Below are 25,235 nucleotides of genomic sequence, written 5' to 3'. Positions count from 1 at the left end.
AAAGAGCCCCATGTAGAACTCGATCCCAGGACCGCGGGAACATGACCTGAGCCAAAGGCAGATGTTTAACTGACTGAAATACTCAGGCATCCCTGAAATCTTCAAGAAAATATGTTCCCAATTCTTCAAGGTATTGAGACAAAGGCAAAATGACATTATTTGAGGGGGGAAAAGATATTTTCATGCAAAACTTTCTGAATAATTCACCTAGAACTTTCTCTAGATCATCACCCTGGTAGTGAATCCTAAAGGAAAGAAAAAAAAGAATTTGTAGGTTCATCAGCAAAGAGTTCTACCTTCATAAGCCACCCAGTCACTCAGAATCCAAATATAATTTGTATCCTGGTTCAGAAGGACATATAGTTGGGAAATGGAAAGAGTTCATGGGCTCAAGAACAAAGCAAGAATATCCACTCTTTCCACTATTGTTCAACAGTACAGAGAAAAATGACCAAATAAGATGTTCCTGGCTTGACAGTAAAATCAAAAGCAACAAAAGCAAAAATAAACAGTTAGGGGTTTATCAAACGAAAAAGTTTTTCCACAGCAAAGGAAACTACCAACAAAATGAAAAGGCAAACTGTCAAATGAGAAAAAATATTTGTAAATCATATACTTGAAAGGAGTTCATATCCAAAATATATAAAGAACTCATACAACCCAATAGCTCCCCCCCAAAAAAAATCTGATTAAAAAAATGGGCATTGTATCTGAACAGACAGTTTCTGAAGAAGACATACAGATGGCCAACAGGTACACAAAAAGATGCTCAACATCACTCATCATCAGGGAAATGCAATGCAAAACCACCATGAGGTATCACTTCACACACATTAGAATGGCTGTTATCAAAAAGATAAGAGTTAACAAATGTTAGCAAAGATGTGGAGAAAAGGGAACCCTCATGCACTATTGATGAGAAGGTAAATTGCTATAGCCCCTATGGATAACAGGATGAGGGTTTCTCCGAAAATTAAAAATAGATCTACCATATGATCCAGCAATCCCACTTCTGAATATTTATCCAAAGAAGATGAAAACACTAACTCAGAAAGATATATGTACCTTCATGTTCGCTGACTGAAGCATTATTTACAATAACCCAGGAGTCCATTGATAAGTGAATAAAGAAGGTAGGGTGTATGTATATGTGTGTGTGTGTACACATACACAATGGAATATTATTATCTAGCCATAAAAAAAATAAAATTTTGCCTTTTATGACAACATAGATGGATCTTGAGGGCATTATGCAGCGTGAAATAAGTCAGACAAATACCTCACTACCTCACTTATATGTGGAATCTAAACAAACTGAACTCAGATACAGAGAACAGATTGGAGGTTGCCAGAATCAGACTTGGGGTGGGGATTGGGGGGAGCACAAATAAGTGAAAATGGTCAAAGGGCACAAACTCTGGTTATAAATAAAATAAATATACATCCTAGGGATGTAATGTACAGTATGGTTACTATAGTTAATAATACTGTATTATATAATTTTGCATATTTTAAAGATGCTAAGAGAGCAAATCTTAAAAGTCCTTATCACAAGAAAAAAAGATTTGCAACCACCTATGGTGACGGATGTTAACTAGACTTATTGTGATGATCATTTCACATTATATACAAATATTAAATTGTTATACATCTCAACTAATATTATGCAATCCCAATCAAAATCTGCACAGGCTTTTCTGTAGAAATCAACAAGTTGAGTCTATGAACATATAAATGATGTAGAATGTCAATCCAACTTTGAAAAAGGGGAACAATGGTAGAGGACTTGCACTAGTTGATTTCAACTTCTTATGAAGCTACAATAATCAGGGCCATGTAGTACTGATCGCCTCTGGGTTGACTGGAACAGTACATAAGGGAGCTTTCTGGGGAAAAGTAAAAGTTCTGTATCTTTTGATAATTTCACAGGCATATAATTTTTCAAGATAAATATATCTGCATACCTGCCTATTTGTGGTGCTTGAGCTTCTTCGATAGACAAAAAAAAGAAGCAGCAGTGGAAGAAGAAATGAAGAAAGAGAAAGAAGAGGAGGAAGAAGAGGAGAAGAAGAAATGCTTCCTTTCACGGCTGCATGAGGAGAAAGACAGAGGCAGAGACAGATAATGGAGAAAAAGTATAATAAGGAAAGTATATGACATGTTAGAGAGTGACAATATTTTGGGAAAGTGAAAAGTTCAGTAGGCTAACGGAGCATAAGAGCCCTGGGAGGATGCCGTTTTATACTGCGTGATAAGATGATCTCAGTAGAGCAAACGCCTGAAGCCACGCTCCAACTTCTTAGAGGAAAGAACATTCCAGGCCTTTAGGCCTAGGAAGTGCAGAGAAGCCAGTGTACCCACAGGAGAACTTTCTTAATGCAATTCCAATAGAACAGAACTTTCTCTAAAGATCCAGTGAGCACCTCCCTGAGCTGTTCCGCCTGAGCTTAGTGAGGGGCCTGCTGTCTACTGACAGATGTTAACCCCGAGGACAATGGAAAGAAGAGAGAAACTGTGGCTTCTTTACATTCTTTACATTCCCATTCTGTGTACACTTCAATGCTGCATTCTCGACGCAGGAGGTGAACTGTCTAATTGCTGAGCTCTGGTCACATATCTGGCATGGACAGACACTGGTGCACTCTCAAAAGTTTTGTTTCTGAGAGATTAAAAACTAAAAACAGAACAAAACAAGCAAAAACAGTGTTCATTTCCCAATGACTCTCAGGTCTTAACCATTCCCTGCACTGGGGCACAGAAGGGGCAAATTACAGCAAATAAGAATGTTCCAAGCCCTTGAGAGCCGCCAGAGGTAGGCAGGTGGCTTCTGGAAAGAAAGGAGTACAAAGGACCATACCAGAGTGCACAATTTTGAAGACAGTGGATATTTACTGATTTCCCAGAATATAGCACTGTGTGGTCACACAAATGGGAATTCACTCTGGTGTTGTCTTCTAGAAGACAGTCTGTTTTGCTTGCTGTGTCTGAGATGGGCACCCGTATGATAACTACAAACATCAGTTAGCCTAGCCAGTTCAAGCAGCTTTCCTTAATAATCTCTTTGTTTTTGTTTTTGTTTTTGTTTTTAACCTTGGGTCTTCATAAAGGAAGCCAAATACTAGTTGGAAAGAGCTGAGCCAACACTGTGATTCCTAGTTAGACACAAATGCCAAATACAAAAGAAAGCACAAATATTGGACAATGATCCCTCCTCTCTCAGACATAGCCCAGCTTAAGAAACTCATATCTAGAAATCAGAGCAGTAGCAGAGCCTGGAACTGTTTGCTTGGAGATGTGAAGCAAGTAGGAAAAAATTTAGCTACTATTTTATAGTTCACTCCTGCTATTAAGTACATAACTGGGCCTGGTTTTAGGGAAACTCTCTGCTAACTACCCTGTTCTGTCACTGTGGATTCAAGCCACTGCTGTAGTTTAATTACTCCATAGAAACAGGGAAGGATCTACTTCATGGCAGTTAATTTTCAGTTCTACAGTTTTAAGAAAATATTTGGTATTTACTTAATAATGCTTATTAACTCAAAATCAATGTGAATTAATTAACATGAAAGTGTTATCTAATCTTCTAATGTGAAGCACTTAACCGATGTGTTTCCCAAGTTTTCTCCCCATTGTATTCAGTTTTAATTTGTGTGACAAGTTTCACCTCACAAAATGCTTCCTCCTATTTGATTTTTCTTAAATGCATATTGAAATCTGTTTATATTAATTTCTGCTAGAACTGTAAACTTCTCCTTCACGTCTCTTCCCCAAAGGACCATAAAGGCCTCTTGAGTGGCTATAAATGTCTCTTTATAAACACTTAATTAAAAACTGTGTCACAGTTAGAGTCAATCTGGTCTGCACTCTCATGCCAAAAAGCAGTCTTTCAAGCTGTGCATTTTACTCTTAACTTTCCAGTGTAGCTTTAGAATCTCAATCAATTCTTTAAGACATGCAAATGTTCTTTTCCCTTTGGCTTAGCAGTAGCCACTGGGAAATACATATGTATAATTCCTTCCTGGTTATGCATGTGCTGTAACAATAATCAAAGCTAGATGCCAAAGAAGCTATTTCAGAGCGTTTTTCCAACATTTAACTTTCAGCCTTCCTCTTGGCCCAGCCAGGTGGATCTTAAAAGTGCCACACAAAAATGCAGCCTGTTTGTAGGATTAATCTTAATCCATTCTTGAAACTTAATTTCTATTTCTGCTGTTGGGCCTCTTGACTACAGCTCCCTCTCCCTCCAACCTACTCTTTGCTAGGGTGTTCTAAGGACGTTTCCAGGCGTGCCTCAGACAGCCCTCTAGGTTCATCATCTTCATCCCCTTAACATCCAAGCCCAGTAACATACTTGTGCTCTAATCATGGCATCACTAGCAATTCCCAAAGACACCATGGGTTGCGTGTCTTTGTACACATTCCCTCTACGGGCAATGTCCTTGTCCCCTGGTGATCTTCCATCCATCCTTCCTTAGTCGGTTCAAAACCCATCTCCTCTGTGAAGTCTCTCTCACTGCTCTCCCCCAACCTGGGCAGAGTTGAGAATTCTCTGCTAATTCCCACAGCACCATGGAGCCCTTCTCTATCCTAGTATCTATCATATAATCTTTAATTATGACTTTCATTACTGTCTCCCCACTAGTCTGTAAGCTCCTTACTAGGAGGATATTTTTCATTCTTATATTCTCAGCTGCAGCACCATGCCTGGCATCTGACAAGCAATCAGGAAGTCTTCCTGGAATAAACAGAAGCTGATACAAATGTGGTTAAGTATGGATTTTCTAGCTCTCCCACACATTTGGAAGCATGTGACTCCCACACGATGGAGATGGATGACCTCTGCTCAAAGGGGGTCTAAATTCCCAAGCAAGAAAAGAAACCTACAAATGATACCATTTCTAGATGCCCTCTCACTGGATCCTTATCTCTGTGTCTGATGGTATATGGGAAAAGATCATGGAAGTATTTCTGCTGAAGGCATCCAGAACACACCACTATGGCATAACAATTATTTTGAGCTGCAAGTATTTGAATTCCTGAAATGCTTTTTTTGACTAAAAGCAGAACCTCCAAAAAAAACCTCAAAGAGCTCAATTGTCATAAATTCCCTCCTCAGAAGCAAGTAGGGAAGATTCACTCTTCCACCTAAATACATAGTGTTAAAAAACCATTATTTCCCAACTATTTTCCTAAACGCCCATTTACCTTTCCAAAAAGTCACTTGTTTTCCCTTAAGTGCCCTTTGCTCCCTACCCTTTCCCCTATTAGGATGTCATTTGTTTTCCTAAGTGCCCTTCTCCCTCTTACTTTTCCCCATTACGATTGTAAATAACCCCCAAATTCTAACCACCCCTTTGAGTCATGTTTTTCTGTGAACTCCCATGTACATGCTTACATGAATAAAAATCTGTCTTTTCCCTCACTGATCTGTGTTTTGTCAGTTTAATTTGAAGGCCTCCAAACACTGAACCTAAGAGGGTAGCAGCAGTTTTTCTTCCCCTACACACATTAATCTGTGCATATGTGTATATATATTTATGTGTCTATAGATACACACAGTCACATGGACAACTGGTCACGCCTACAGCGGGCTCCTATGGAAGATTCTGTTTGAAGGAAGAGATCTATAGCTAAAATAAACAAATAACAAACAAATAAAACACCAAGCCATAAGATGAGGCCATTTTCGTTGATGAAATTTCATCAGTTTTACAAAAATATGAATGGCTTAAGACCAGAACAGCAAGCTGGAAGGTAACCTATAGCTCCCATTACAGTGTAGGAGAAAGAAACCCCAAATTAGAGACAAGACACTAACTTCTGAGCCCTATTCTGCTGGATGTGACTGCCTCCCCCATAAGATTCCTAGGCTGCATGAGAGTAGTGACTCTTTCTGTTTTGTAAGCCATGGATTCCTCATGGCCTAGAAGAGAGACTAGGACATGGTAGCCATTCAATGGCTAGCTGTCAAACAAATGAACAAAGTCTCTTGTACTTATCTAGGGAACTCTGGATTCTCAACTTGCTAAAGTAACTTTTGTAAGCTGCAAATAATCAACTTTAAAACATCTGTTTTAAAGATAAAACAAGCATAAAGACCTATACCAGAGAGTTGTTTTAAAGATTTTAAGTAAGATAGTTCCTGTAAAATACACAACAATGCCTAACACACACAAAAAAAATCCAATAAGGATTATTTTTATAATTAATATTACTATTAGTACTCCCTGGAAGAACTGAAGTTTCTCCCTGAAGCACTTTTTTTTTAACCCCTTAAAGGCAAGGTGTACAAAGGCTGCCTATTCTAGGCAAATTCGTTAACTTCTCTGAGTCTATAGTTCTTTAACTTAAAACATGAATAATAATGCCTTCCTTCCAGGGTTGCTATAGGGTCAGTAAGGTAATATAGATACTCATATAGTTGGCTTTCAATAACTATTAGCCAATTGTCAACCAACAGGCTCATCTTGGTGATAACAATGCTAATAATGGCTGCACTTGGGGCATACATTTTATGAGTCTACATAGATCATTCAGTCATCACAAGGTAAGCATTATTAGCCCCATTTTATGATGTAGAAACTGACACTCACAAAGGTTAAGAAACTTGTTTGACATCACACAGCTAATAAGGAGAGGAGTAGGATTAAAAGTGACATATACCTCAGCCCCACAGCACACAATCTTTTCTCTCAGTCCTGCAACTTTTGCAAGCCTTGCCCTGTGAACTCCTGCCAGCTCTGTCTGCATTGTCCCCAAGAGGGACATGTGTTACCCTGCATGTCAAGGCTGAAACACAGCACACCTCTACCCCTCATGAATCTGTCAGCCACGGAGACTGTCCATGGCAGGCAGGGACAGGGCTGTCCTCTGTGTTGCTGGTTAGAGAAGCAAATTTGTCATCCACCCATAAGCAAGAATAAAGAATTTCAGGTCTGCTTTTAAATCGGCCTCATTTTTATATCATTTTATCTCCACTCTTTTTCTTCTTTCTCAGCTTTTTCTAATCTGTACTTTACATATGTTTGTCAGATATCTGAAAGCATATTTGGAGTAAGGTAGGAGTATCATAAGTAAACTGGCAAACATACATCACAGGGGCTGCACTTGAATGCCCCAGGAAAATCCAGAAAGCAAACTTCATGACAGAAGCGCTGTAACAGGAGACAAAAGCCCTGCATTCCCGCCCAACTCCCTGCTGAGTGCCAAGTGAGTCACACAGGAAAACTACACACCTTCACAACCAAGCTGCACCAAACTGCTTCACTGAGCCCCAAGAAGTTGTGAATGAGCTCGTGACTGTCCTGGACACAGGTCTCCAGGCAAAACAGACAGCAAAGAAACAGAGGCTTAGAAGCCTAACCTTGTACAACAGTACAACTGGGGCAGGGAGACAGAACCAGGGACCATGGTGGGTGCAGGCTTGAAAGAAGGTCCAGCGGCTTTCTCACAAGGCCAGTGCCTACCCAGGAGCCATCAGCAATTCTCAAGGCAGAAAAGGGGTGCAACAGAGAAACTTACTCCTGGTGCTGTTCTCAAGCAACAATAGGGAACAAGATTTAGGCATTGTTTTCAGAGATGCAGAGTCTACCTTAAATCTTGCTGCCTTTTCAAAGCCGGCATCACCACTGTGTGGTGAAACCTAAAATTTTGTCAGAAACCACCCCAGCTTCAGGTCTAGATGGGTGCTGGTGATATTTTAGCACAAGGGAAGGTGAGTATTTTTAAAACATAAATTAAGTCATATACTTCCCTTGCCTAAAACCCTCAAATGAGTTTCCATTTCACTTAAAATAAAATTCCAAGTCCTCACCAGACCCTACAAGGGTATGGCCCCTGCCTGACTTTCTGAGTGACCCCCCAACCCTCTCCCCTACCTCCCTGTACTTCAGCTTCCAGAGCCCCCTTACCTTAAATCTTGCTGCCTTTTCAAAGCCGGCATCACCACTGTGTGGTGAAACCTAAAATTTTGTCAGAAATTTTGTCGGAAAGGGCTGAGCTCACCCTGTTGTTCTCTCAGCCTGAGATGCCCCCACCAAGATCTTTGCAAGGCTGGCTCTTGGGTCTAGCTAAGCCAGCACCTCCTCAGTAGGGTCACCCCTAACATCCCAAACCCCCAAAGAGTCATTGCCCATCTCACTACCTGGTTTTATTTTTTAATGGAAGTATCACCATCTGAACTTATTTTGTCCTTACTGCCTTCTTGTTTATGTAGCTTCTTTTTGCCAGAATGTTCCACGAGAAGGGGCACTTGTCCTATTACCTCATTAAGCTCTGTGTCCAAGCCTTGATTTCATACTACACAGCCAAACCCTCGTGTTATCCTCTTTGCACTAGGAGGTCCTATGTCACAGAAGGAACTGGCCTGACACCACAGTGCCTGTGGAAGGCATTTGTACCCAGAGCAACCTACCTCCACCATCATAAAGTGTTGTCTCCATAAATATTTGTGGCAGAAAGGCAAAAGCAAGAAAGGCAGAAGAGAGGAGTTGCATGGGTCTTACTCTATTTATATAGTCCCTCGTGCTCAGCCACAAAGACTCTGACCTCCCTTTTGCAGAACTCTAAGACTTCTCTCATCCAGGCAAGCCTCAGGGTCACAGAAGATGCTGGGTTCCTGGGAGCATGGAAAGTAAGAGTCCTTCTTACTCACTGGTGTGTTGGCTGGAGCACCAACCACGAGGCACAGCCTCTGACCTGGAGCTAGCCCTCAATAAAATACTTGTTGACAGAGTAAATAAGAGTAAGGATGAAGGAAGATGGCTGAAGGCAATCCAGTTTCCCCCATCCCTGATGGCACTGTCCATCAAGGAGGCTTTGAGAGCATTACAGCAGGCCTCAATCTTAAAGTTCTGAAAAATACTGAAAAATCCAATTCCTGGATCTCACCTCCAGATTCTGTACTTCCGGGCTGGGGAGCTGATGCAGAGCCAGACTGCAGAGTCATGGTATTCAATATTAAGGGTTCTTATGAGGATTTTCTCCTTTATTGGGTCAATGGCCCAGAATTTCTGGATAATGATGAAGCTCTGTCATTCCCTATGCTGTATGGAACCTTGTACCCGGTGGGCATCTGATAGATGTTGGTTGATATTAACAGTAATAAACCTTTCCCTTGATCCTTCTGAGCATCTTCTAATGAGGAATCCAGTTCTGCCATGTCATTGTGAATGACTGGCTTACAGGTCTTGAGATAAGTATAATGTAATTCATCTAGTTATGAGGCAGGAAAATGAGTACAACCTTCCTGAATGTAGCCGGCAGGTACTGAGAGAGAGGCCAGGCCCTCAGCTCAGGCTGGGAGGAAGTGAGTGTATCCTTCAATAGAAGCTTAGTAAGTGCTGCAAGAGTCACTTGAAAAGAAGGTGACAGAAAAACTCCAGTGGAAAACCAGTCTTAAGATAATCCAAAAGTAAGTCTTAAAAGAGAGCCAGTTTGGGAAAAGGTAAGGTATCAAAGGAGAGAAATCAAGCACCAAGCATGACCTCCCAGCAGAGAGCCCAAAACAATACAATGGTCTCTCCAGTAGGCAAGATATTATTAATGAGGTACTTTTCCTTCAGAGAGATCAAAGCGTTTTGCTGTATGTCTCACATTTGCCCTCTGCATTCTGATTAGATGATGACTGTGGCTGGGACAGAGGTGAGGAAGCTGAGGCATGGGGGAATAAAGCAAAATGAAGCTGTCGGCATAATCTACCTGGGGCAATGTCAAACCCCACATGAGTGGGTCTCCAGATTATAAAGCCCAGGTTTGTGCCCACTGACATTAGCCCACAGCTCATATTACAGCAACAAAGTACAGTATAGATCAGTAAGATCCGAAGAATGAGGTATCTGGATTAGGATTTGTGAGGCTCAGACTGGCAGACTAGCTCAGATCTCTAAGATGGGCTCCCCAAAGGCTGCCCCATTACCAAACACATCCACCTCTTAGCCCAGCCCTGGGTCAGCAAGACTGAGTGGCCAGGTATGGTCTGTCTGGTGTGAACCAGGGATCCTAGTTAGGGCTCCAGCCATAGAGAAAGAAGGGAGGAGGGGGGGCCTCTTTAGGTTGCAACTTAGACACTCTGACCACAGTAAAGGGTGAGGGTGGAGAGCATACTGATGGGACCCCTAGGCCACCCTCAGCCTTGTCTTCCTCTCCACACTTCCTACAGGTGACTCTGTCCACATCAGGCAAAAAGCCTGGACAGGGTCCCCTAAGTTCCTCACATTATTCAGGGCCCTGCAGATGTTTCACTGGTTCCTCAAACTTAGAAGGCCTAAACCAGCACCGATCTTCCCCAGCAGATAACTGCTTCTTTTCTGTCTTCCCCGATTCAGGGAAGACCACCAGCATCCAGTTGGGCATTGAACCCCAACACCTCCATTCTGTGCCACATACAGCCATCCACCCTCTCCTCAGCTGCACCTCCTCCTGGTCCTTCTTCTCTTAGCCACTGCCTTGATTCTGGATCTCAATACTCCCTGCCAGGGTTGCCACAGCAACCTCCCTCCCTAAGCTACCACTCACAATGGCATCTCTGTAATGCTGCCAAGCTGGCTGTAATGGAATTCCTTTGTAGTTCCCCATCACTTTCAGAATTAAACCCGAACTCCTTAGGGTGGCACCAGGCCAAGATCTTTATGATTTAATCAATACACCCTCCTCTCCAGTTTTTTTTAAATAGGAAGTGGGAAACTAATAACAAGGACTTAGGGATTATGCAAGTGGAGAAAGACCCCACCCTGTTTCTATGCCCCAGTTGTACCAAGAAACAATGTACCATGTCCCTGTCTCAATGCCCGGACAGGGAGCTCCCTTCCCTTCTTTCTCCACCTGGATAACCCCGACTCCAAGTATTAGTTTCCTAGTTACCACTGTAACAACATACACAAACTGGTTGGCTGAGGACAGGAAATTTATTACCTTACAGTTCTGGAGGCCAGAAGTCTGAAATCAAGGTATCAGCAGGGCCATGTTCCCTCTAGAGTTGTGAGAGAAGGAATAGTTCCGGGACTCTCTCCTGGCTTCTGGTAGCTCCTTGGCTTGTGGCAGCATAATTCCAATCTTCTTGCGGCGTTAACCTTGTGTACGTGTGTGTGCATGTGCACACGTGTGCGCCTTTGTGTCTAAATCCTCCCCTTTCATCAGGATACATACCTGGTTAGAGCACAAGCTAATGACCTCAATTTAACTTAATTAACTCATAAAGGTGCTAACTCCAAATAAGGTCAGATTCTGAGGTACTAGGGCTTAGGACTCCCACATATCTTTTGCAGGAGGGGACAATATTCAATTTGTAACAGTCCTTAAAGCCACAGTTTACACATCACCTCCTGGCTGAGCAGGGCTCGGTGCCCTTTCCCCTGCACTTCCCTGGTATCCTGTCTAGTCCCTGTTACATCATACTTAAAACCCACTTCTCTGTGTCCCCCATCCTACCATGACTCTGAAAAAAAGAACCAACACCTTCATCTCTGTAGTCCTAGGTCCTCCTCTGCCCAGTGCTGGGTACATCATGGGCATCAAACATTTGGGGTTGAGGAATGAACACAGATGGTAATGGATTTTGCAAGCTGTGCCACTGTCCCCATTACTTGCCTTCACCACAGGAATACAAGGGAACACACGGTCAGCAGGCTTGACTGACCTCTGTCCAGACTCCAGCCTCAAGGACAACTAGATGAGCTGGCAAATTTAGTCCATTTGTCTCATACCAGCCTGATCCTGACAGCTGTAAACTTCAGCAAAGACAGGGACCCATGGGGCGAAACTTCAGGATCGCCAAACCTTTGCCTTGAATATCATTGTTCAAGTATATGCATGAATGGTTGCCAAAATGAAGAAAGATTTTTTTATTCTGGTTGATTTCCCTACTGACCTTTCTCTGAGCCTTATGAACCCATTCTTCTAGAAGGAGATCCTTGAGATGGAACAGCAACTGTAGACTCAACTACAAAGCGCAGCTCACCTCTCCTCCGGCACATGGAGAAGTCAGGAGGCCGCAGATTTCACTGCTTCTTCACGGCTCGCCCCCTGCATGCCAAAAGCTACTTGGACCTGGTTCCAGACCCTGCTGTGGCCGGAGCAGCCAAGAAAACTGCTTGGTGCTGGGCCCTTCGCTTCTGTCTGTAGCACCTGCCTTCTCAAAGCAAGTTTTGAAATTAAAACCACTACATTCCACCTCAACTATAGAAAAACATTGACAATTCACTTGGAAGTATGGGTCAGAGCTGCCCTTCAGTAACTGCCATTACTAAGATCGTGCCTGTGTTGAGGTTTTTATCTCCACCTTAATGAATTGTGAAACAGGACCATCTTCTCTGTGCAGGACAACTCACCCAAGCAGGTCTGGTCAATAAGCATATGTTTAGATTGGCTCTTTGGTGCCCAGTGTGCTCTGGTGGATTTGTGGCAGCATAATTCCAATTTGTCTCATACACATTCTTTTGATGTGCTAAGATCCTTCATGGTGATGGCAAAGTCCATGATCAGGTTCAGAGGAGTAATGCCACACAGGTGGGAACGTACTCATACAGGAAGAATCCTGCCACTTCCATGCTGCAGAGATCCTTTAATGTTCTCAAGAACATGAGAGCCCATCCTGAGAGCCTCTGCTTTGCACCACTTGTCATTATACTAAAAATGACTAGTTTTTTATTGTATATCACCTCATTAACAATAATTGTGGTCATTTATTGAGCATCTGCTAAGTACCATTAAGACTTCACAGCAATCCTAGCTGTGAAATGGAAAGAAAATGAAATGAAATGCATCCAAACAGGAAAGAACTAAGATTGTGTTTGTTTGCAGATGGTATGATCTTATATGTAGAAAACCCAAAGATTCACCAAAAAATTGTTAGAACTAATACACAAATTCAGTATTATTGCAGGATACAAAATTAATCTACAAAAATCAACTGCACTTCTATATATGAACACTGTATCTGAAAGAGAAATAAAGAAGACAGACCCATTTATAACAGTATCAAAAACAATAAAATATTTAGGAATACATTTAACTAAGAAGATAAAAGATCTGTTACACTGAAAACTATAAGATATTGATGAAAGAAACTGAAGAAGACACATAAATAGAAAGATACCCCATGCCTGTGGATCAGAAGAATTAATACTATTAATACTATTTATTAATATTAATACTATTTAATACTAATTAATACTATTAAAATGTCCATACTATCTAAAAACATCTACAGATTAAATGCAATCCCTATCAAAATTTTAATGGCATTTTTCACAGATGTACAGAAAATAATCTTAAAATTCATATGGATACACGAAGCAATTTTCAGAAAGGAGAAAAAAGCTGGAGGCATTACAGTTCCTGATTTTAAACTATATTACAAAGCCACAGTAATCAAAACAATATAGCATTGGCATAAAAACATACAGACCAATGGAACAGGATCAAGACCCCATAAATACAGGGTCAACTGGTACTTGACAAGGGAGCCAAGAATACTTACTGGGTAAAAGATAGTCATTTCAGTAAATAGTGCTGGTAAAACTGGATATTCACATGCAAAAGAATAATAGCAGACCCCTATCTTACACAACTCACAAAAATTAACTTGAAATGGATTAAAGACTTAAATATAAGATACTGTAAAACCCCTAAAAGAAAATATAGGGAAAAATCTCCTTGACACTGGTCTTAGAAACAATTTTTTTGGCTATGACACCAAAGGCACAAGCAACAAAAACAAAACTAAACAAATGGTATTACATCCAATTAAAAATCTTCTGCACAGCAAAAGAAACAATCAACAGAATGAAGAGGCAACCTATGGAATGGAAGAAATATAGGCAAATCATATATCAGATAAGGGGTTGATATCCATAATATAGAAAGAACTCATATAATTCAATAGCAAAATAATCATAATGATAATAATCATAATCATCTGGTTAAGAAATGGGCAGAGAATCTGAGTAGACATTTTTCTGAAAAAGACATACAAATGGCCAATAGTACATGAAGAGATACTCAATATCATTAATCATCAGGGAAACACAAATCAAAATGACAATGAGTTATCATCTCACACTTTTAGAATGGCTAAAGAGACAAGAGATAGTAAGTACTAGCATGGAAGTGGAGAAAAGGAAACTTTTGGTGAACATGTAAATTAGTCCAGCCACTATGGAAAACAGCTTAAGTTTCCTCCAAAAATTAAAAATAGAGTTACCATATGATCCAATCCTACTTCTGGATACATACCCTAAGGAAATAAAGCCACTATCTCAAAGAGATACTGCTACCCCACCACCATGTTCACTGCAGCATTATTTACAACAACCTAGACATGGAAACAACCTGAGTGTCCACTGATGGATGAATGGGTGAATTAAAGAAGATGTGCTGTACACACACATACACAAGGAATATTTTATAGCCATAAACAAGGAAGAAAGTCCTGCCATTCATATCAACATGGATGGAACTTGAGGGTGTTATGCTAAATGAAAGAGGTCAGAGAGACAAATATTGTATGATCTACTTAAATATGGGGTCTAAGAAAAGCTGAACTCATAGAAAAGAGATTAGAAAGGTGGCTGCCGGGGGCTGGGAGTTGGGGGAATTGGAGAGATGTTGGTCCAAGGGTACAAATTTCTAATTATAGGATAAATAAGTTCAGGGGATCCAATATATTGCACAGTGACTACAGTTAACAATACCTGTATCATATAAAGTTGGTAAGAGAGATCTTAAATGCTCTCTTCATACACACAGAAATATTGTAATTATGTGAAGTGATGAATATGTTACTTAACTTTACTGTAGTAATCATTTTGCAACATAAATGTATCAAATAATCACATTGTACACCTTCAACTTACCCAATGTTATGTCAATTATATCTCAAAAATGCTGGAAAAAAGCCTTCACAGCAACTCTCTGAACCTTTATCCCCACTCTATTAGAGAAGAAACAGATGGCTTATCTGCCAAATACTCACATGGTCAGTAGGTGACAAAGCCAGTTGGCCAGCCTTGGTGTATTTGATTCCTGGGCCCATATTCTTCACTAAATCATCTTCAACACCTTCAGGTCTCCAGTAATCACAGCCAGAAATAAAACTCTGAAATGGATGAAAGACCTGGATGTGAAACAGGTATCCATCAAAATCCTTGAGGAAAACACAGGCAGCAAACTCTTAGACCTCAGTCGCATCAACTTCTTAGAAACATCGCCAAAGGCAAGGGAAGCAAGGGCAAAAATGAACTATTGGGACTTCATCAAGATAAAAAGCTTTTGCACAGCAAAGGAAACAATCAACAAAACCAAAAGACAACCGACAGAATGAGAGAAGGTATTTGCAAATGACATATCAGATAAAGGACTAGTATTCAAAATCTATAAAGAACTTACCATATGGTTTCACTTACTTACGAAACATAAGGCATAGCACAGAGGACATTAGGAGAAGGAAGGAAAAGATGAGGGGGCGGAAATCAGAGGGGGAGACAAACCATGAGACACTATGGACTCCAAGAAACAAACTGGGGGTTTTAGAGGGGAGGGGGATAGGGGATGGGTTGGCCTGGTGATGGGTGTTAAGGAGATCATGTACTGCATGAAGCACTAGGTATTATATGTAAACAATAATCTTGGAACACTACATCAAAAACTAAAGATGTACTGTATGGTAACTAGCATAATGTAATAAAAAATAATTTTAAAAAAAAAGAACTTATCAAACTCAATACCCAAAGAACAAATAATCCAATCAAGGAATGGACAGAAGACATGAACAGATATTTCTTTCAAGAAGACATCAAATAGCCAACAGACACATGAAAAAGTGCTCAACATCACTCGGCATCAGGGAAGTACAAATCAAAACCACAGTGAGATACCACCTTACACCAGTCAGAATGGCTAAAATTAACCAGTCAGGAAACGACATATTGCCAAGGATGCGGAGAAAGGGGAACCCTCCACTGTTGGTGGGAATGCAACCTGGTACAGCTACTCTAGAAAACAGTATGGAGGTTCTCAAAAACACTGAAAATAGAGTTACCCTATGACCCAGCAATTGCACTACTGGGTATTTACCACAAATATATAAATGTAGTGATCTAGAGGGGCATGTGCACCCCAATGTTTATAGCAGCAATGTCCACAATAGCCAACCTATGGAAAGAACATAGATGTCCATCAGCAGGTGAATGGTTAAAGAAGATGTGGTATATATATATATACAATGGAATACTATGCAGCCATCAAAAGAAATGAAATCTTGCCATTTGCAACGATGCGAATAGAACTAGAGGGTATTATGCTAAACAAAGTAAGTCAATCAGAGAAAAACAATTATCATATGATCTCACTGATATGAGGAATTTGACAAACAAAACAGAGGATCATAGGGGAAGGGAGGGAAAAATGAAACAAGATGAAACCAGAGAGAGAGAAAAACCATAAGAGACTCTTAATCTCATGAAACAAACTAAGGGTTGCTGGGGAGTGGGGGAGGGAGGAATGGGGTGGCTGGGTGATGGACACTGGGAAGGGTATGTGCTATGGTGAGTGCTGTGGATTATGTAAGACTGATGAATCACAGACCTGTACCCTCGAAACAAATAATACATTATATGTTTTTTTAAAAAAAAACTCTGAATGGAACAAAACTGAACTTTGTCCTCTTGCACTTCCAGCACAGAGTACATAAACCGATCTTACTGGCATAACTGGAATCTTCCTCAATTGTCTCTTCCACCCCCTGCCACCCCCAGTTGTTGACGCAAATGCTGGGATGAGGCAAGAAGGCCACCCCAGTGAAAGCACAGAATGAAGCGGCTCCAAAGAGATGAAAATAACCTCCCTGTACCCAAGTAAACCTCAGCATATTGGGCCCTGTGGGAAGCCTTGCAGAGCCTCAATATAACAGCTGTGACTTAAGTTCCTGTCCCCACACTTTCTACAGACTATGCAGAAATGACATGGGTTCCTGTATGCCTCACAGGGAAAGCAACCCACCTCCCACCAGGCGAACAGAGACAAACATATGTCATGGGTTCCTATAGACATCCCTCCTTCCACCAAGGCAAGAAGCCAGACTGGACAGGAGTCCAGGATTTGAGTCCCAAAGATTTGTAGGAACGGGTATATAAAGACAGGAAACTGAAAAAGGGCCTCAGCTGACCCCAGCAGACAGGACTAAATACATACTTAAAAAAAATTCATTTCTAATTCATACACATGGATAGAATGACTATCCTGGGAACATTTGCCCAACTGGAATCACAACATTTCATTAAAGCATTGTTGACCCTGCAGGAGAGGCTGGGAGCACTGAAGAAGTGTCTGCATCCCTTCTGCTTAAAGCCTTTCAGTGGCTTATCTTCTCTTTGGGAGAAATCCCAGCTTGTTAGTCAGCACAATGTGGCTCCTGCCCTAGCCCCAGGCCATCTCATGCCTCTGCTACTGAGCTTCCATAGATGCTCTAACACACCTTGCTCTCCTCTCTCCAAAACAGCTGTGCCTATACCCAGAACATTATCTCCATGCCCTCCTCACAGCTGACAGCTGCTCATCATTCACATCTCCACCTACCACCTCCTCCTGGAGCCCTCTCAGCTCCCCTCATGTGTAGGTCGGACACTTCTAAGTTTTCTCCTAACACCTCCACTCAGTATCAAAGCAGTCATGCTGATGGAAACTATTACAAGACAGAAATCTCCCTGAGGGTAGGATCCAGATCACTGTGTTGTTATTATGCATTGAGTGAGCAATATTGTACTGGAAACACAAACTATAAATGAATGGAGCAAATGAATTCAGGGATAAAGCTTGATTTATTCTCTCTGCCCCTGAGAGGTCTCCATCTGCTCTAAAATTAGATCCCTATCATCTTGTCTCCAGGGTCTGTCCAAGCAGGGAGTGCCAAGCCAAGGATCCACTCATATTCTTTGAGTTTGACTATCTCCCATTAAAAATATAACCCATAAACCCAGACCAAGGCTCCATCCATCAGATACGAAAGGCCAAACCTGACATGATCAATAAGAGGGCTGCTCTTGCCGTCAGCACCAGGAAATGAAGAGTGATCCGGGCCCCGAAGCTCAGGGACACCAGCAGCTGCCCCAGCTCTGACAGATTACCTTGGATGCACAAAGAGTGTGTCTAAGAAGCAAAGAGGTTTCCTGTGCAGGAAGATGAGAACTGCACAGATATGAAGCTTAGCTGGTTGAGAGAAATTAGCAAAATGTTACTCTGTCATTTAGATGTATTTTCATTTTTCATTTGGCTCAAAGATATACTACATTTTCTTTATGAATAAAAACTGCTGCCAAATAACAATGACCTGCGCAGGAGATGGAAACCTAATGTAGATTCCTTTTAATCCTAGAGCAGGAGAATAAAGCTGTCTCTTTATTATCGATTAATCTGACCAGATTGGAGAGTATGTTGGCCTTTTTCTGCCTTTAGATAAAAGACCTCAATGTGAGACAGGAATCCATCAGAATCCTAGAGAAGAACATAGGCAGTAATCTCTTCGATATCAGCCACAGCAACTTCTTTCAAGATATGTCTCCAAAGGCAAAGGAAACAAAAGTGAAAATGAACTTTTGGGACTTCATCAAAATCAAAAGCTTCTGCACAGCCAAGGAAACAGTCAAGAAAACAAAGAGGCAACCCATGGAATGGGAGAAGATATTTGCAAATGACAGTACAGACAAAAGATTGATATCTAGGATCTATAATGAACTCCTCAAACTCAACACACACAAAACAGACAATCATATCAAAAAATGGGCAGAAGATATGGACAGACACTTCTCCAATGAAGACATACAAATGGCTATCAGACACGTGAAAAAATGTTCATCATCACTAGCCATCAGGGAGATTCAAATTAAAACCACATTGAGATATCACCTTACACCAGTTAGAATGGCCAAAATTAGCAAGACAGGAAACAACATGTGTTGGAGGGGATGTGGAGGAAGGGGAACCCTCTTACACTGTTGGTGGGAATGCAAGTTGGTACAGCCTTTTTGGAAAACAGTGTGGAGATTCCTCAAGAAATTAAAAATAGAACTTCCCTATGACCCTGCCACTGCACTCCTGGGTATTTATCCCAAAGATACAGATGTCGTGAAAAGATGGGCCATCTGTATCCCAATGTTTATAGCAGCAATGGCCACGGTCGCCAAACTGTGGAAAGAACCAAGATGCCCTTCAACGGATGAATGGATAAGGAAGATGTGGTCCATATACACTATGGAGTATTATGCCTCCATCAGAAAGGACGAATACCTAACTGTTGTAGCAACATGGATGGGACTGGAAGAGATTATGCTAAGTGAAATAAGTCAAGCAGAGAGAGTCAATTATCATATGGTTTCACTTATTTGTGGAGCATAACAAATACCATGGAGGACATGGGGAGTTAGAGAGGAGAAGGGAGTTGGGGGAAATTGGAACAGGAGGTGAACCATGAGAGACTATGGACTCTGAAAAACAATCTGAGGGGTTTGAAGGGGCGGGGGCTGGGAGGTCGGGGTACCAGGTGGTGGGTATTATAGAGGGTACAGATTGCATGGAGCACTGGGTGTGGTGCAAAAATAATGAATACTGTTATGCTGAAAATTAAAAAAATTAAAATTAAAATTAAAAAGAAAAAAAGAAGGAGGCTTCAGGGGAAAAGCAACGATGTGCCAGTCACCCCAAGAGCAGCAGCTGCCCCTGTGCAAACTCCACACTGGCGGACTCTCACCCAACATCCTCCCCAAACATGAAAAGTGGCCCAGAGAAAAGACCCTTTAGGCCTTTCACCCAGTTCTCAACAATCTCTCTTCTCTGGACAATGCCCCTTGCCAAGCTAGGCGTTCCAGTCATATTTACACTGTGACCTACCCTCCTGGCTATGGTAACATATGTGGGCCAGAGCTGGAAATTCAGAACTGGGGTTAAAAGTTTCCAGTTTCAATCTGGGTTGGTCCCTGGATCGGGGAAAGCCCAGAGTCTTTGAAGACAGCCATTTTCTGCCAAGTGGACAGAGGAAGACAGTAAGCCAGTGTGTGGGATAAAAACAAGCCAGAAGTAGCTGCAGTGACAAGAGAGGGACTTACTGGATTCCTTCACCTAGACCCTCACTACTCCCTTTCTCCAACACTTTCCCTTCTGGCCTATACTCCTGTCTACTGTAAATGAATTCCCACACACCCTCAGACTCCATGGAGCTCTACTTCTACCTGACTGATCCTCCTTGACTTGGCAGAATGCTGGATGGAAAGAGCATTGATTTCGGTGCTGCATTTTTTCGTCTCCCCAGATCACAAGTGCACACAGTTTCCCCAGCACTCAGGTGTGCTCAACACATATTTATTGAAAAAGTAATGATATTACCCTCCTTGAAGGCTTCTCAGTGAAGGCTGCTCATTCATTTTCTTCCTAGACACCATGAAGAAAGGTGGACATTGTCCCTGCTCCTTACTGCTGCTTCTAGACACCATTCCTCCTCCCTTATAAACACAAACAAAACCCCAATAACGGCTACTCTTCTCTCAAGTTTATGACATCACAATCATCCACCCAGCTCAACTGCATTCCTCAGACAAGTTCTCCCCCACTTAACGTGGACCCTCATCAGCCCTGGGTCCGATTCCAGCCTTTGGTAATTGCTCCTCAGGGTTCCACCGAATTCGTTTTGGAGTAACATTTGGTAATGGCCTGGTGAGAACTGATATGTCTGGATCACAGTAGCTACACAGTTGAGACCATGTATGCTAAATAGGTGAGTTCAGTCAATTCTGGTCAGTTGGGCTCATGTAAGCAGTTAAACTAGGGAAGCTGGCTTTGAGAAAAGCCTCACCTCCCTTAACAATAAGTGCTTTGACCTGAGTGCCTTCATTCCTCTCTAAAACTGACCTGAGTGGACATTACAGCTTTTGGCACTTCTCTAAGATAATTTATTTGGCACCATGAATAATATCCCAGATTCTTTACATTTCATCCACACCAAAACGTAACACCACCATTCATTTATTACCCCCTGTACAGAGCCAGGATAAGGAAGGTCAGTAGCTGTTGCTTGGGTGATGCAGTCTCCCTTTATAAGGCCCTCATGACCTGTATGTGGTTCAGTTAATCCCTGAGCAACTACATCCTACTGGGCAGAAGTACTGCAAAGAAAATTGCAATTATGCACATATGTAGCTGTCTGCACCATGCTTCAAAACCCTTTTATTTCTTGGTCTCTGTGCAACATGAGAGCTGTGCATGTGGAAACCAATTAGGACCTGAGAGCTTCTCCCCACAAAATCAGAGAGCACTTACTTCTGGGACTCCCTCTCTGACAGAAGCTGTGGGCGTAAAAGCCACCCGCCCAACCTGGCAGGCAAGGTATAGTTTCACATGCTTTCCCAGGGCCCTTGCACAACCTCAAAAAAGCAGAGCTGAAATTGTTTGGCACTCAAAAATCAGACTCTTTGGTGCCCTACGGCTGCCCACTGCTTCCTAAGCAAGAAGAATCGTGCAGATGAATAAAGGAAGACATAGGAGGCCCTAACTGGTAAAAGTGACAATTTACATAAGGCCAAGCAATACCCTTGACCAAATCCAGACATCTCCAAGGAAGCACCTATGATAGGTGGGTACACATGCCTGCAGAGTCACTCCCATCGGCACACTGGGTACATAGCAGTAGTAATGACCTATTCTAACAATCTGCCAAGAGGGTCTGGCCATGAGGGGCTCACAGCAGAGTAATATGTACCACTAAATACACACACACACACACACACACACACACACACACACACTTGTTCTTGCCTCCCCCTACGTGACGCAGCTCCCACATGTAGTGATATGGTACAGAGAAGTCTAGATGGTCACAGGTAGGTGGGATGGCAGTGATATTTCATATCCTCTTGCTCATTGGTCTTGGCTGTTGCCTAAACCATCAAGCTCAAAACTTATAATCAAATGATAAAATTATCTGAATCAATCATGTACATCTTACTTTCCATTTCAGTATGTCATATTAACTATGTGATACTGTATAGCTCTAAAGCATGTGATTGGCCCACAAAATCTTTAAGGTTCCAGCTTTCCACTTAGGAACTATCAGCCAAAATAGATATAATATGCTGCATGAGATTCCTTTTCCAATTCAGGTCCTTACCAAGACATTCATCCAAGCACGTGAGCACATCTAAATGGTCATGGTCATGCTGCAGACTGACTTCAGATGAAAAATTACTGAGCCTTCCCTCATTGATCTTCTCCCAGACCGTCCCCCCACTTCCAAGTCACATTACTTAGAGCTTATGTGCCCACTATCTTGCCAGTTACCTCACTCTGTTCTTCCATACTCTGCCAAGGAGAAGGCCTGGCCCCCTCCCCTAAAAAATGTAGCAAATATCACTAAATTACAATATCCTTGATACCAACCAAACTAGATTATTTCAGACCTAAACTGTTTCTAGGAAGCTTGAGGTAAATTTATCAAAAAGTTGCTAAAGTCTGTTTCTCTTAGAGGTAGCAACACACAGGCTGACTGAACCATTCCAAAAAGATGGTCTAGTCACTGAAAAACCTGACAGTCAAGGGCTCAATTCAGGCAAGTCTGGATTAGTGAAATGACATAGTTGATGGGAGAAAGGAGAAACCCACAGGAGCGGTAGGATTCTCCTCCTCGTAGAGGAGAGGGGGGGTTCAGAGAGAGGCTTACAGTAGGTGTTAGAAAAGTTTAGAATTCTGTTTTAAAGTTCTATGTCTTAGTCAAGACGATTTGATGAATTAGTTTTGATATAAATTGGTATCGTAGCTTTAGATTAACACAATCTGCACAGCAGTATTCATTTTAGCATTGTTTATGATGAAAAACTGAAAGTCTATATGTGAGAGTACATAGTTACAATAATGTTATTCCACTCAATGGAATATTATGACATAATTAAAACAAGGATTCTGAAGAGTGTCATAGTATGGAAAATACTTAAGAAGTAGCAATAAGTCAAATGGCAAAGGGAACCAAAGTACACACAATCTATGTTATGATTTCACATTTTAAAGTAAAATTTATGCAAAGAAAAATATAGTCGGGCAGACAGTTCACCTAAACACAAGGTGATGGGATCATAGACTTTTTTCTCTTTTTTCTATATACCTCTTTTCCAAATCTAATGAACATGTACAACTTTTAATGAACACATTTTATAATAGATACATATTTTAAAATATAAGAAAACTATCTCAGAGACCACACTATAGAAATCAGAAGGAATCAGAAAAATACAGATAAAAAAATTACTATATGAAACTAACCGGTTCATCTGATGAAAGATGAGGGAATGCTGAACTGACTTAGAGGCTACTAGGGCAACAGCCCTCTAGAAAAAAAATCATGAGACTTAATGCTATGGACACAACCCCACATTTTTCCTTTCTTTCCTTTGCTTTACCACAGGGAAACAAAATATCAAGCAAGATTTTTCTTTTGAGAACTAGAAGCAGGCCATGGAAAACTTGCTCTCACCTGCTACATTTTTAATTTTTACTCCTCTGTTACTTACAAGGGTTTTAGCACAGATTGTCTTTTAAACACTCTCCATATTCAAGATGCTGGACATTCAAGAGCTTCAAAACTCTTGATGAGTTTTCAAAAATGTGATGGCCTAACAGCTTTCTCTGCATTTAAACCTACTGGTTGATTTCCTTTCCTAGGTATTGGGTACTGTCTACTTTTCCTCCAAATGTTCTCACCTGTTTTCTCTGACCTCTTCATCCTATCCAAGTCCCTGTGAATTCACACTACGTTCTCTGCAATATAGAGGGGGGTTTCCTCTTAAACCATACAGGTCTCAAAAAAAAAAAAAAAAAAAAAGGAGGATTATTAACCACAGGATCTTATTCAAATTCCAACAAGGGAAATTGCATTTGCCTCTCTATCATTTCCCCTGTCATTTATTTGAAATACTATTTAATATCCCTCTCAAAATAAAACCTGTTGCAGAAAGGGCTGCCTCAGAGGGACCTGCCTCTTCTAGCACAGAGGAGATGATGTTTCAGAGATGTATGACTAATACTCCTGGGGCAGGAGCTGAGTACACTGGGATCCTTTGGGAGTAAAGGTACCTCTGAAGGATCAAATTGGTTTTTATTTTATGAGTGCAGTAGACAGTCCCATTAGACAGATTTTTTCCCTCCAGGATTCTGCAGCATCTTCTGACATTCAGAATCAAGCCGAGAGCTGCTCTGTAATAGTGTGTGGATGACGCATTACACACTGACTCTGTGACATCATGTCATCTTGTTCTCAGTTACAGCAACCCAATGTGCCTGCCCTGCACACCCCAGCTCTGTGAGTCACTGCATGATATATAGTCCAGGAAATGCAAAATGACGCTCTTCTTAAAAATTCACAATTTAAAAAATTGGGGCTTCCGGCTAGGGAATGTAGAGTGAAGAAAGTAAACTCCCAGGAGGGAGTTCTCATTTCTGTTTTTCTTTTCATTATTGTTTAAGATCCTATAAAGGGATTATAGTTTATAAATAAGCACAGCAAATGGTTATTTTCTTCAGTGTTTTATTGCCACAAAAATTAACTTTATTCTTACCAACCAGAACTTCCCATTATAAGCAGCTGTGCCACTCCACATCCTAAGAAACTTTTACCATAGGGGTACCTGGGTGGCTCAGTAGTTTAAAGGCTCTGCCTTCAGCTCGGCTCGTGGTCCCGGGGTCCTGGGATCCAGCCCGGCATTGGGCTCTCTGCTCAGCAGGGAGCCTGCTTCCTTTCTTCTCTCTCTCTGCCTGCCTCTCTGTCTACTTGTTATCTCTGTCTGTCAAATAAATAAATAAAATCGTTTTTGTTGTTTTTTTTTTTTTAAAGAAGCTTTCACCATCAAAAATGTTTGAATATCTATGTGTGCATTATGGGTGTTGAATACAATTGCCTAAATAGCCACCACTTGTGCCTGAAGAATTCTGCAATACTAAACAATCCAGACACATACAAACTTATAGTGAATTTTGACAATGATAGAATAAAGTAAAAATCAAGGATAATATACTAAGGAGAAAATTAAAATTTAACCTTATCCAAATACTTCCAATCTGAACCAAAAAATCATGTGCTAGACACCAAACACTGAGAATTTGAAGTTTAAAAACCTTTTCTTCTTCTGTCTCCACCTTCCAAATTTCAGTAAATAAAAAAATTGGTGAACCAAAGGTCCAGTGAACAAAAAATGGAGGGAAAAAGAAAA

At 41.3% G+C, this 25,235-nt stretch overlaps 1 protein-coding gene across 2 annotated transcripts in view; it reads right to left on the bottom strand.

Annotated features, from left to right (window-relative positions):
• CRH (corticotropin releasing hormone) overlaps positions 1-25,235 on the bottom strand; it is a 189,697-nt gene that overhangs the window by 59,797 nt on the left and 104,665 nt on the right. The window contains exons 1-2 of one of the 2 annotated variants that reach the window (XM_082719167.1): positions 20,371-20,469; positions 14,972-15,094 (exon numbers count right to left, since the gene is read on the bottom strand). The gene's annotated coding sequence lies outside the window, so the exon portion shown is untranslated. Of the gene's footprint in view, positions 1-14,971; positions 15,095-20,370; positions 20,470-25,235 lie in introns of those variants that run through there. The other variant, XM_082719166.1, reaches the window with a different exon arrangement.

Source organism: Mustela nivalis (genome assembly GCF_964662115.1).
Source record: "Mustela nivalis genome assembly, chromosome: 2".
Lineage (NCBI taxonomy): Eukaryota > Metazoa > Chordata > Mammalia > Carnivora > Mustelidae > Mustela > Mustela nivalis.
This window is presented reverse-complemented; position numbering and strand designations above follow the sequence as displayed.